The sequence below is a fragment of the Nuphar pumila genome, chromosome 15 (assembly GCF_984573655.1).
Source record: "Nuphar pumila chromosome 15, dmNupPumi1.hap1.1, whole genome shotgun sequence".
Lineage (NCBI taxonomy): Eukaryota > Viridiplantae > Streptophyta > Magnoliopsida > Nymphaeales > Nymphaeaceae > Nuphar > Nuphar pumila.
The window spans coordinates 10,414,100-10,428,657 of NC_143263.1; the positions used below are offsets into that span (position 1 = coordinate 10,414,100).

Genomic DNA, 14,558 nt, shown 5'->3' on the forward strand with positions numbered 1-14,558 from the left:
GCTGGGTTCAGCTTGACTGGTATAGGCTCGTGTGTGTGTGTATATATATATATTTGCCGCACCCCCGCACCCGGGTTTTTTGGAAGTGCCGCATCCCTGCACCCACACCCACACCCACACCCACATAGCATGTATGCTAACACACTTGTGCATTTCAATATAAATTAGGTCTCTCCTTGGACCATTCGACACATATCAGTGCATAAAGCTAAAAATACAGCAAACACAGGTGTACCTACCTATTCTTGGGATGATTCACAAGCTTAACAACCTTTACCTGATCTCAAAACATCAATATATTGGATTCTGCAACACATGAGTTGACTCTTCTGAGCATAGAAGTCTACTCATAGACCAAACATATCAAATACAATTCCCGTGAGTCAACTCTCCTGGTTTAGGAGTTGACTCACACGGTGCAGGAGTCAACTCTCTTTAAAAAGAGTCGACTTTCCTATTGCAGGAGGTCGACTCTTGGTTTGCAAGGGTCGAGTCTACAGGAAGCAAGAGTTGACTCTTTTGAAAAGAGTCAGCTCAAATAGAAACATGTGTTGGCTCTCCTTTTGAAGAGAGTCGACTCTTCTAAAACAAGAGTCAACTCCTCTAAACAAGAGTTGACTTGTTTGAAAATGGGTCGACTCTTGTTTTAAAAACATGGGTCGATCCTGTCTAGAAAGAGCAGTCGACACCCAAAAGTAGGGGTCGACCCTCGCGTCTGCCCAACCTTCTGTAAACAGCAAGGGTCGACTTTCCTGTTCAACAGGGGTCGACTCCTACCCTTTGCAGAATTTGGTAGCTCCTAAAAATCTATTTATGAGCTAAGAAACACAACTAAAAAGGTGATTCCACCCCCAACAACTCCAACCCAACATGTAGGGGATTAGAACAAAGGATCCAACACATATCGTTCATAAAATCTCAGGCATAAAATAGATTCTTAAACATTCATAACATAAATACGAACTTGGGCTGCATAAGCTAAAGCATATATATTTGAAACCAATTTTCAGCATAGCTTTTACCAAAAAACCTAAACATCAACACCACTAGAAGCATGTAAAACCAAGAAACATGCTCAAATATTCATTCTCACATGAAATCTGCTGCACATTTAGTTTCTAAAAATCTTTAAAACGTGGGTTTTCTTTAAAAACAACAGTCTTGATTTTAGATAAAACACTCTTGAAAACAACCGTCAAGTTAAAACAAAGTTTTAATTCATATATTGGGTACAAAATTAGATTTTCAAACATACGTTGCAATAGGAAACAGGCTGCATAAATTTTTATTTATCTAACATGTACAAAATCATATTTATAAACACTTTGGAAATAAGAGAGCTGCAAAAATTTCAATCCATAAAACTGTTACAGAAAGTCAGTTTGTGAACACTTTATGCAATACAACTAATACAGATTTGCATATACACTTTTCTCAATAGCTACAAAAACATATATCTTTGTTCTGAAAACATAACTCGAGGAAAAACTTGTCAAAACACATAGTTAAGTTGAAAATCCATGAAAAACATGACTGCAAATCAAAGATACACTAACATTGGTCCAACCAACCAATGCACAAATGCTTTGTGCTGGTTTAACCAAAACCCAAGCATAATTGTCCAAAAATCACACATATTTCACATATTTATCGCAAAATTCACTCAAGAGTCAACTGTCCCCAGCACAAGAGTAGACTTTTTGCTAAACTGCGCATAAACAATTCTCAGGAGTCGACTCTCTTGACTCAGAAGTCGACCTTCAGGCTAATTGCATTATAAATAACATAAAGGAGACGACTCTCCACTACAGGAGTCAACTCACTGCATAAAGGAGTCCACTCTTTTGGTGCAAGAGTTGACTCTTTTACAGGAATAAACTTACACAAAGGAGTCAATCATTTTGTGAAGGAGTCGACTCTTTCACAAAAGAGTAAACTCTCAAGCTAACCAGAACATGAAAATGCACAGCAATCGACCCCAGAAACGCAAAAGTCAACCCCTAAGGTATTTTCAGTTTGGTTCCACACTTCTGCAACTTCAAAAACTTGGGGTTGGAAGCACCCAATTCGCTTGAAACTCAACCCCAACACATCTAGGGGTGTATCAAAACGCTAAACACATTAGCAACTATTTTTCAATAATTTAAAAGGATTCTAAGAATGATCCTAAACATGTTATTCCACAAAAATACTTCCAAACATTCAAAGCATGTTTTTTCACAAAAATTACTACAAAACTACTTGCAGTCCTAGCATGCTCACTACCTACAAACGAGAAATTGAGTACCTACATTGAATCGCTATATCCGACAGGTATAGGTCCACTAAATGCACTGTGCGCAACTCACACACACCAACACGGACTCCCGACTACCACACACACGAACAAGAGAGCTGTCCACATCGAAACACAACCCCATAGATGGATTGAGGTACCTTCGAACACTACTCTAGCTGCATCAACTCCAACAATGGTTCAGCTCAACCACAGGGTAGTGGTGAAGCTGATGGATCGTCCACCAAAAGAGGGATAAGGTGTGAGTGTGTAGGGAGAGAGAGAGAGAGAGAACAAGAGAGAAAAAAGGAAAACTCGTCTCCTTGAGCTTAAATAAGCTCCCACAAAAACCAGGGTATGGGTTTGGGCAAAGCTGAATCTAAGTGGTCTAGATCTGGTCCCAACCACAAAGGGGCATGGGCTCCTAGTTAGCCCACTAGTTGGGTTAACTAGGCCCCCACCTAGTTGACCAAACCAAAAGGTAAACAACCCAAAAAGCAAAACACCCAAGTGGCAAGGTCCAGCTAACCCTCACAGGTTTGACCTGCTGGGGTTGGCTGAGCTGGGCGGCAACTGCATCTGCTGCCCTATCGAAAAAGACCAAAATGCCCTAAAAAAGGAAGAAGTGCTCATTTAGCCCAAATATAACCCTTTCTTCAAAACAAATCACAAGAATGTCATTGAACCAATTAAAATAATACTGAATATATCTCATGCAGTTGACTAGCCCAGTCAACTCAAAGTTGGACAACTATGTTTTTTGAGATGAAAATGCCTTTAAAACAACCAGAAAATGACCAAAATACCCCCAAAAATTGTCGATCATTCTCCAAACTCATTTTAACTATGATTTCAACGAAACAAAGACCGTTCTTCTTGAAAAAATCATAAGAATGTAATTAGACATGACAATTGCATGAAAAATCCATCTATATTGTCATTTCCAAAAACTACAAAAGTCAAGAAAAGTTGTTGGATATTACACATATTATTATTACTGGACTTGATTTTCAATGCGGAACTTCCCCACCTATCCCATATAGTGAATTGTTTTCATTTCTAGGAATGATAGAAAAAGTTGAAGTAAACTTTGTATCTTCTCTTATATCATACTTCTTTATCATTCTGATATCTTCTCTTAAACTTTGTATCTTTGTTGAAGTAAACTCATTTATGCTTGTTTATATCTTTGCTTATTCTTTTCCTACTTGACTTTTCAGTTAATTTTTGGAACATACAGCAAAGAGGAGCTAATATCTATGTTGAATTTCTTGGTGGAGCTTTCACTTGTGTTGCATATCACATGACAGGGCCACATCCTGAAGGTATGAAAAAAGAACAGTAGATAGTTGGTTCCCATACCAAAATTTTCATCTCAAATTTTGTGAACAGATTTTGAGGTTTAAACTCAACTGCTTGTTGTAACAGGCAAATGCATTTCTCTTTGCATGGAAGATGTAATCTACATAAATGCACATGCCACTTCCACACAAGCCGGTGACTTGAAAGAGTTCAGAGCTATGACAAATCTCATTAGGCTTGTTACCCATGAATAGGGGCAAAACCAGAGGGGCAGGCTGGGTGCAAAATGTTCTATTGTTATGCCTTTTTCCCTACGTTTTGTGGTTTTCTTTGAAACATCAACTAATGTTTTTGTGACTGCAACCTGAATAAATTTTGTTCCTACTTTGTGCTCTTATGGAACTGAAGTTTAGATTTGATTTCATTTATTTTTTATCACAGATTTTAAGTATTCAAGAAACATATAATATAAAAAAAATGAGATGTTAGAAATGCTGCAACTGCAAAAAGAAATGAGCTTGTGGAAGATTTAAGAGAGATGAAAATGCTTCTCTGTTCTACCTATTCATTCAGTAAATGTAGTGAGTTGAAATGAAAAGTCTTCACTTTTTTAATTTGTTTTTGGCTAAATTTAAGGCACAAACTTATTCTAATAACTCGTGTTGAGGTTCTTTTGCCCCTTGTCCTTTTCCATTGCCTCCTTAAAAATTGAAATATATTTAAAATTCAAGACTGAAAATTTGTGATGGATATTTTGCCAGGATTGTGTTTTGAGTTATATGTTGAACAAGATCTTTGTTTTTCCTGATTTATCATGTGTTTTATTTTAGACATATCACCAACTTCCCATCTTCTATTTTACAATAAGAACTTCTATACTATTGTATTCCTAGTTCAAGAAGCAAATATTGTTCTCTTTCACACCTTCTCATTGTGCAGTGTTTTCCATATCATTACTTTGTTATTAACATACTTAATTTTCTGCTTTTGCCTTTTCTTTTTGTATAAGCGTTGATCCTGCTTAACAATTTTCTTTTGTGTTGTTTATGCTTCAATATTTCCTTTTTCTCAACTTGGTAACTTGTAAGCAAGAACCTCATGTTCAAAAAGCTTAAACATACTTTAGACATAGTCAACCTCATGCTGCTTAATTTTTTTTTTCATCTCGAGTATTGATTTTTGTTGTCACTTATCTTTAGTTGCCATTAGTTGGGGAGGAAACCTCCTTGTGCCATATGTGAATCCATTAAGGTGATATTGCTTTTCTTTGGCTTATTTACTTTTTTGGACCTTTGCTAATGTTGATTTTTTCCATTTTCTAGTTTATTGTTATTTTACAATGCTTGTCTAGATCAAGGTTTGTCACTCTATCACCCATTGCCTAATCAAGTTTTATCACTCTTTTTCACATAAGAGTATAGAGAGAGTGGGTGGTGGCAGCATGTCCAATGAAATCCAACATGTTGTGGAAAAGGTGAATGTTTCCAATGTATTTGATGTGTGGCTATATGTTTAGCTTTCCACATCCTGTAATTATTTGACGGGATCAATGTTATTAAAAACGCGCCTCAAGGCGCAAAAAGCGCGCCTCGCCTCAAGGCGAGGGCCTTTGTGCCTTGAGGCGCTGGTATAAAGCGTAAAAGCCTTGAGGCGTACGCCTCACACGCCTTGAGGCGTACGCCTCACACGCCTTGAGGCGTACGCCTCACACGCCTTGAGGCGTACGCCTCACACGCCTTGAGGCGTACGCCTCACACGCCTTGAGGCGTACGCCTCACACGCCTTGAGGCGTACGCCTCACACGCCTTGAGGCGTACGCCTCACACGCCTTGAGGCGTACGCCTCACACGCCTTGAGGCGTACGCCTCACACGCCTTGAGGCGTACGCCTCACACGCCTTGAGGCGTACGCCTCACACGCCTTGAGGCGTACGCCTCACACGCCTTGAGGCGTACGCCTCACACGCCTTGAGGCGTACGCCTCAGGGCGAAATGCGCCTCAATGTGAGGCATATGCGCCTCTTTTTGTTGGTCAAATAGGGGTCAAAGCCCCCATTTGACCAAAAATTAGATGCTATTAAATCAGGGCCCGACCGGGGCTCCTAATTTCTCATTTTGTTTTGCCATTTCTCTCTCGTCTCTTGCCGTTTCTCTCTCGTCTCTCGCTCATCTCTCTCTCACATGCAGTCCCTCACTCGTCTCTCGTAGTCCCTCACTCGCCTCTCTCACAGTCCCTCACTCGTCTCCCACTTCTCGTCTCGGTGTCTCCCACGGTGGAGCCCACAATCCCATTTTTTATGCCGCTTATGACCTGATGATGCTCTAGGACACCAAGAATCCGGCTGCCATGGATTTTCCGGCGAGGCGAAGGTGAGCAGCAGAGCTCCAGGAAGAAAATGGGCCGGATTCCAGGCCTTCAAAGAAGAAGAGGAGGAAGAAGAAGATCAGGGCTCTCATGGATCGATCCAAGAAGTACCGATGCAATCCTTGCCACAAGGTGTTCTCTTCCCACCAAGCTCTTGAGGGCCACAGAGCCAGCCACAGGAAGACCAAAGAAGAGCTCCTCAACGCAGAAGCTGCAGAGAAGGAGGTCGTTGAACCTCTCTATGAGCTTCCCTCGCCGGATTCGACGCCGACGAGCTGCCGGCCCACCAGTGTAAGATTGTCACAAGTCCTTCTCATCTGGACAGGAGCTCGGTGGGCACAAGAGGTGCCATTGGAACGAAGACAGGGCTGCCGCAGCCATCATGTTGGAGGCTGCCCACTGCTCGTCCATGGCCACCATCAGTACTGAACAGAAGAGAATTCCGATCTTGCCGGGTTTCAACCTTAATGAGGTGGCGCCACTGGAAGAAGCTGGTCTTGATGCTCTATACAGTATGATCGATGTGGTTCCTGCAGCTGCAAAGCTGCTCAGAGTCGATGCTGCGACTGACAATGCCGTGTTTCTAATTCATGATCCATCTGCTTGAGTTTTTACAGTGTTTCTGGTGCACAAATCTACTGAATATGAATCGGTCCAGACCTGGGGAGCTCGGATTTTGGTGTCTGGTTTCTTTCTTCTAACAGAGTAAAGCAATTTTGGGGTGCCTGGAGATGGCTTGAGCTTGAAGCAGGAGAAAACAGTGGAAATGTTGGTGTTTCCCTCACTGTTTTTTTTCCTTATTTTTTCTTTTCTTTACTGTTTAGTTCTTTTCATTTTCTCTGCTGCAGCAAAGCACAGGTATGAAGGATAACAATTTGTTTTATGGTCCTGAAAGTCACTGTGAACACCTTTTTTTTCTGTACAGTTGTTAGTTCTTATTCCCAGGACTTGCAAGCTTTATTGGTAAATACTGCTAAGTCTTCGGTATTGAATTTCATGGGCCTACCAATGTTAGTTTTCGGGTTTTTACTTTTCTTTTGAAGTGCTACTTTTCCTTGTTGACTGATGCACTTATTTGTCATGTTCTGCATTGCAGTTATAAGTCTCTCCCTTCTTGGCCTCCTCCTTCTCGCCGGAAGCAGCCGCTACGCCGGCAGCCCTTGCCAGACCCCAGGTAACCCCGCCCCCCTTCATTCTTTTTCCTTCGTGTCTGCCTCCCTCTCTTCAATCTCTCCATACGGCAGGTATCAAGGATTAAAGCTGTTTCTGACTGTTACCTTATATGCAATCAAGTTTCTAGGGAATCATTTTTTTTTGTCATTTTTGTACATGTCCTCTTACAGTTCTGTATTGATGATTTTTTTGTATGCTGCTGCTGCTGTCTATCTAGAAGAGCAGATGGGCGTTAGATGCAATCTGAATACTTGGCTGTGGTTGACATTGCTTTGTTATGCTTTGATTGTAGACACTCTTATTTTTTGGCTGTTTGTTTTTAAGTGCAACTATGTTATTTTTGTTGATACATTCTTTTGATCTCATATATTTGGTTACTTATAATGGATGTGACTTGTAAGAGCAGAAAATGCATCAAATTTTGTGTAGTGTGTAGCTTTTACTCAATAAAGAAGCTTATAGATGTGTAGGGGGCTGGCTTTATGCCACTGACTTGCACCATTTCAAATATAGCGTGACTAAACTGTTTGATATTCTCATTTTACAATAGTTTCCTGATATTCCTTTCTGTGCAGATGATGGTGGTGGCATGGATCCGGATAAAATGAGGCAATGCATGCCACTTGGATATTCAGTAAAGAGCAGGTTAGCAAATACAATTGGGCAATGTGAGCTATTATTTTTTCTGTATTACTCATACTATGAGTACTGTTAAAAGAGGAATGTTCTTAGACAGCATTTCTGGATGTAGACTACTTATCTATCTGTTATCCAATGGAGCATATAGCATTGACTATAGAGTGATGAACTATTTTCATTTGATGAATGCTCGTATAGAGAGATACTTACATTTTTTAATATGCATTTTGTTGTTAATGTTAATTTTTTATTGAATAAATGCTCATATTTTATTTCTTAGATACTTACATAGATCAAGTTGTTGCATTAATGTTACTTTTACATGTTAATCTCATATTTTTTCCATATTTATTTGAGATTTTTTATTTCTTGTTGGTTGTTGCTTCATCAATAAATATTTATTTATAATTTTAGATAATTTTTATATTTTTTTTAAGTTAATTTTTTTTTGAGGCCTACGCTTTGCGCCTCGAGGCTTACGCCTCGCCTCAGATTTTGGTGTAGCGCCTCGCTACGCCTCAACACTTTTCACAATACTGGACGGGATATACCAATGTTGTCAGTATCGGTAGTGGCCCTGTACCATTTGGCCAATGATTCCGGTGAATCAGCCGATAGTGATACTCAAGTGAATCATTTTGAATCGGCCAAAACATAATTTACAAATATTATGTGTCAATCATAATCTGACACCTGTTAAAGCCATTAAAATAATATTAAAGAAATAATTTTAAGTATTTTTTATATTTATTAAAAAATGTCCGATTCAGGGGTGAAGGATATCGATTTTCTGCCCATACGATACACACTGATACTGACATGGGGATATACACATTTTGACTTAAAATGGTTTATATGGGCAAGGCCAAGCTACTCCCATATAAGGGCACCACTAGTGAATGGTAGAAGAGGTAAAACTAGCCATCTTGTTTGACTGATTGATGTGTACTTTTTTAAATGGGATTTCTCTTTGGTTACTTAGAATTTCTTATACTCAATGGCACTTGGATAATCTCAATTTATCCATGCACATATTTTGGCAATTGAATGACTTATCTCATCTGCAGTAGGCACTTGGATCAATTGAATAACTTATCTCATTTGGAGTAGGTTTCTAGACAGGGAACACCTAAGAAGTTGATCAATTTCATTGGATTACACAACTGCTGAGAAAAAGACTTGATTAAAATAACAACTTTGATTGGAATCAAATACAATAAAGTGGCCAGGAGGTGCTCACACTGGAATTATTTCACTATTGATCATGTTTGCCTGGTTCTCCAATTCACAAATTGCATTTTGGTATCTCTTGTGGTGATCTTGTGGGAAGCACAAGTGATATCTTGCTATTATTGAGTTGGATTAAACCACACTTAGGATTTTCTCCAATTTTCTGGTTGTGGAAGTATATCTATAATTGTTTTGTGGGGTCTTGATGCTAGCCCAACATTGTGCTTTATATCTATAGTGTATGATGCCTAATTCCCATCATAAGCGCAACCAATATACAACAGTTTTGTCAAATCTTTAACTTTTTTATATAATAGCTATTTTGAAAAAATTTATATCTGTAGTGTCATAGTTGCTTTGTTTAGCTAATGATAAAACTTTTAGAATATTATGCTTCTTATATCTTTTATGGAGCTGAGGGAAAACTGTAGAATCTAGGGACTTTTTAGTGTAGATTAATATAGACTAATCAAGGGACTTTTCTGTGGCAATCCTTCTTATCATGTTTCTTTGAGATTATATGCATTTCTACACTATTTGTGGTTTTTTTCATGCTTAGAAGTTAGAACACAATTCTGAGAAAAATTCAGGCTTGTTTTCCGTTAACTTGGACTGAGTTGTATGAGGTCCATGAGTTCACTGACATCGATTTGAACCCAAAGCGTGTGTGAAGTATCTAAGCCTTGTCCCACATGAGCATGTTAATGTACATCTGAACTGGCAAAATTATTTTTTTGTAGGTGATGGTTGTTTCAGTTTGCATCATACAATGTGTGAATTGTTGGAAGGATGTTGCCCACATTCAGAACATGCAGTTGAGAACATGGTATATTGTTAATCTTTGCAAGTTTACTATATATTATGTCTCAGTTCTTTATCATCGTTTTGCAAACATGCATATTGCCCCAAAGCCCATGTCCGATAACTGCGTCATTTTAGTAGCATTGGCTAGTTAGTGTGTGCGCTGTTGAAATCAGCTGAAAGAGTCTGAAGGTAATTACAATGAAACATTAAATATTTATGTATTTGGTTTACAATTTTACATTTAGAAAAAACTGGACTTTTTTTTGTCTTTAGGTATTAGCACATTCTCTTTGCTTTCAAACCGTCCATAAGGGAACTATCCTTACCTGTATAACATTGTCTAGGTTTCTGCATGTTTCTTAGGTGTTAATGTTGTTAAACAATAGTGAGGAGTTGCAGAACCAACTCTAGTAACAGGACTTGGCCTTCGATGTGGTTAACATCAAATTTGGTTGCTACTGGTGTTGTGTGTGGAGAACCTGGCAGCTTGATCATTGTCTTAGCTAAAATTTTTTAATCGTCTTTCAGGTTTCTCATTTACAGTTCTAGTCGGAGAAAGCCTTGAGAGAGTTATTTTTTGTTTGTGGTGTCTGTTGATGATAGATGACGTGAGAGCAGAACAGGGTGTGGCAAGCTTTTAGAGATCATTTCTGTAATGGGTTATGGGGGCCTTGAAGGAAGTAAATTTGTGTGCAACAAAGTATTTAGAATTTCTAGCAACTTTAGAGCTCAAATATTGAGAAACATATTTGGGTGTGTAAACAGAGCTTGTACTATCTTTCCATGTGTTTTATGTATATGCGATTATTTCGAAATGCTCAAGTTCTTCAATGTTGGATTTTTTATTTTTGTTTGTCTGTCTATGTTGTTGGTTGTCATATTGTTATCATGCCAAGTGTTTTTAGTTTTTATATGATTTCATTGAAATGCTCAAGGGGTTCTACCATGGTTGGTATTTTTCTTTGTATTTGATTGTTTTCGCTGTCTCATCAAGGGGATCTACCACGTTGTTAATTGTTCAATAAGTGTTCTCATGTTTTTATACGACTTATTTGGAATGCTGAACAGTTTCCATCCATGTGGCACCAATGCTCCTTGGTGTACATTTGGTGAAAATGCATTTTTATATATTTTTTCTTGATGAGTAGTGGTGACAGCCTTAGCCGTCACCAATTTTTTATTTTTTTTTACTTACCAATATTTTCAGTGACGGCCATGGCCATTACTGTTTATAGTTTTGTGACGGAACTAACAGTGATGCCATTTTCTTTTATGACTTAGGGCCGTCACTATTTTGTGACGGAACTAACAGTGATGCCATTTTCTTTTATGACTTAGGGCCGTCACTATTGCTGAGTTATGGTGTAGTGACGGAAGCTTGTGAGAGTTTCGATCATGGACCCTGGTTGTGGAGCGCCACAAAAGGACAGATTATAGATCAACAATTGCATAATTTGTTGGCCTACAAGGAGATGATCCAATTAAGCCCTAAAACGACAAACTTTGTGGAGTTCTCTGTTCCTTAAATAAGCAAACCTAGACCAAGAACTGAGAGTTTCTACGTCTAAGAAAGCAAGTCCACTTTAATCTTTCTCACCGGAGCTTCATACACCTGAATAAGTGGATTGACTTATGGTGTTCAAGCTGAAGAATGTCTAGAACCTAGGATGTGCATCAGGGGCCAAGCCACGTTAAGGGGAGGGTGGGCACGTGTCCACCCTGACCCACAGAAACCCCACAAAGGGGTATGGGTCAGGGTGGGTGGTGCCAATGCTAAGCCATAGGAAACATGGGTAGTGCCCACCCTGATCGGGTTAGGGTGGGCTATGGTTACTGACCCAAAGGGAGTCGATGGGCCCGACCCTCCCCTTTCCTAAATTGATCCCCATCTCCCCTCATCCCCATCTCTCTCTCTCTCTCTCTCTCTCTCCTCCCTGCAACCCCACCATGGCCCCCTCTCTGCCCTCCCTACGATCCCACCTTGGCCCCCACTCTGCCACCCCTGCAACCCCACTATGGCACCCTCTCTGCAGCTCTGCCGTTGCCAGTGACCCCATAGTCGGGCTCCCACACTCTCCCAATTCACACTGGCCTCGATATCTCTGCCCTCCCTATGACCCCACCTGTGGGCATGTGGGTTGTGCTCCCTTTTCGCAGCTCCGCCCCTGCCCATGACCCCATAGTCACCCCCACTCCACTTTCTCTCTCTTTCTCTCTCGATTTACTTTCGCCCTCTGCGGCTCCACCCTCCCCGTGACCCCACCTATGGCCCCCTCTTTGTGGTTTTGCCTCTGCCTGCAACCGACCCCCCACCCTCTCTCTATATGTTGCTCCACCCTGCCTCGAAGGCCAGACCCTACAACGGCACATCCATTTGGTGCATCCCTTATGCCACTGCCGCAACACGCACAGGACAAGGCATACTTTCTTTATTGTGATTACGGCATAAATGCATAATTGATTAGGGTTTGGATTAGCAATTAGATTTGGGGTTTTTTGTATTTTTTTTTCAATTAACATTTAGGTTTTTGATGAGATGGATATTAATTAGTTATTTTTTAATATTTTAATCAACATTATACATGATTCACTTGATTTTAGTTAGAAATTTGAGGGTTTTATTATTATTTTTTTCAATTATTTTATGTATGAAAACTATGAATGATGTTTGTTAGGATTGAGGATTTCATTTAGTTTTTTTAAATAGCATAAATATTTAATTATATTTTAAAACTTTTTTGTATTTTTTCTGAATAACATTTAAATTTTTATTTTATTTTTTAAATAAGATGAATATTTAATTTATGTATTTTTATATTTTTAATTAACATTATAAATAATTCTACATGCTTGAGTAACATAAATGCATAATTGATGATATAAGAATTAGGGTTTTGATTTTGTATTTATTTAAATGACATGAATTTTGGATTATGCTTTTAGGGTGTTATGTATTTTTTCTTTTTAATACTTGTCTTTGGTTAGAACTTAGAATTTCAGGTTCTTTTTTTTTTTCAATTAGCATAGATGAAATTTTTTGTTTTTTTCAATTAGTATTTATTTATTTGAATTATTCAGTTCTTATTCACTTATTAAATATTTTTTACTTGTTAGTAATCATTAGTATATAATTTTTTTAGAAGTTATTTGAAAAACTTTGATTGGTTAATGATGTCCTTTATAGATTTTTTGAAATATTAACTAATTAATTGACTATTTATTTGTAGGTTTGTGTTTCTTTATCACGTCTTGCTGAATGCATTTCAAGACCGAAGCTTGAGATTAATCACAACATTATTAATGAAAGATACTTTCTTTGAATAATTGAGTTGTTTGTCTTTGAATGATATATGTTTGTGTTTGAAAGAATTTATTAGAAAAAAATAAATTTATATTTTTGAATAAATTGATGGGCAAGTTATAAAGTTATATGTTTGAATGCTTGATGTGCATATTAGAACGTGTTTTGAATGAATTTACATTTGTGTTTAAAAGTAAAAAAAAATGTATTTGTGTTTTAACTTTGAATGTTTAAAGAAATTTATAACCAATGAATAAATTTATATTTTTTAATGAATTGATGGGCAAGTTAAAATGTGTTTGAATGAATTTATGAATGTTGAAATAAAGACCTTAAGTTAGAATGGGTTCTTTGGATGTTGGTACGCTTACTTGAACTATGTTATATAATCTATAGTTTGAGATACTAGTTTAGTTGTTCGGTACTTCAATTTTTTGTTAATAAATGACTAGATGTAGCTTAGTCGTAACTTAGCATGACGTTACTTGATTTATTTAGTGATTTTAAAAAAAATCATGTCATTTTTTAGCTTTTTTGTATTTAGTTAATTAATAATACATAATTTTTATACAAAATCAAAAGTTAACAAAACCCGGACGAGTCATCGAGTTGACCGCCTGAGTCACGAGTCACTAGTGGATGAGCTGATTCCCGAGTCACTGTGCATTTGTGCCCACCCTAGCTTAAATTCTTAGCTCTACCCCTAGTTTGCATCCCCCTCAATATTTACTTTAAGCCAAGTTCTTACCCAATTTTGTAACCTCAAAAATAAAAAGAAATTCACATTCTCAAAGAAGACATTGGGTGTGTTTGGATACCTTGGAGGACAATTCTCATGGAAAGATGAATTCCCAATGTCTAAATTTCCCTTGTTTGTGTTCATTGATTTTCTAGAGAACTCTCATGTTCATTTTTGGCTACAACATAAGATTTGTGTAAGAGTTCTTGTTCTTCGGCTTGTGTAACATTTAAGAATCCTACATGAGTATCTTATGCCGATATTTAATTGGCTCGAAATATAATGGACCCAAATCTGATGTGACATGATATGGAGTGTGCATATAGGATAGAATCCAGACTGAGAGTTGGATCTAACTTTTGGTTAAACATTTGCAACTTTTTAAAGTTTTAACATGGTGTCTTCACAAATAAATAGTAAATTAAGAAATTGCATTTTATGACAGTACACGGATCTATAATTGGATTTGAATATTATGGACCCAACTTTAAGGAGACATGCATGGTTCAGAGTGTTTGCATTATATTGAATTCAGATCAGGATTTGGATCTACATCTTCATTTGATTGGATTCGGTGTCTTGATGAATGCACTAAATTAGTTGAATCAGTAATAGAGTATCCATATTGGACCGAACTTGGATCCAGTTTCAGGTCTGAACATGATTTCCTCTACGTTGTGGTGATGCAGAGGCAAGTCACGCGCCAAGGAATTCGAGGGTTTCTCCATATT

General features: G+C 38.1%; 1 long non-coding RNA gene across 1 annotated transcript in view; it reads left to right on the forward strand.

The window, feature by feature from the left end:
* Nucleotides 1–10,602, forward strand: part of LOC149814453 (uncharacterized) — a 31,467-nt gene extending 20,865 nt beyond the window's left edge. Inside the window, exons 5-10 of the long non-coding RNA XR_016427880.1 lie at nt 3,496–3,600; nt 3,704–5,051; nt 5,764–7,115; nt 7,690–7,759; nt 9,724–9,809; nt 10,391–10,602. This is a non-coding gene — a long non-coding RNA (uncharacterized LOC149814453). The remainder of the gene's footprint in view (nt 1–3,495; nt 3,601–3,703; nt 5,052–5,763; nt 7,116–7,689; nt 7,760–9,723; nt 9,810–10,390) is intronic.
* Nucleotides 10,603–14,558: the final 3,956 nt, after the last annotated feature.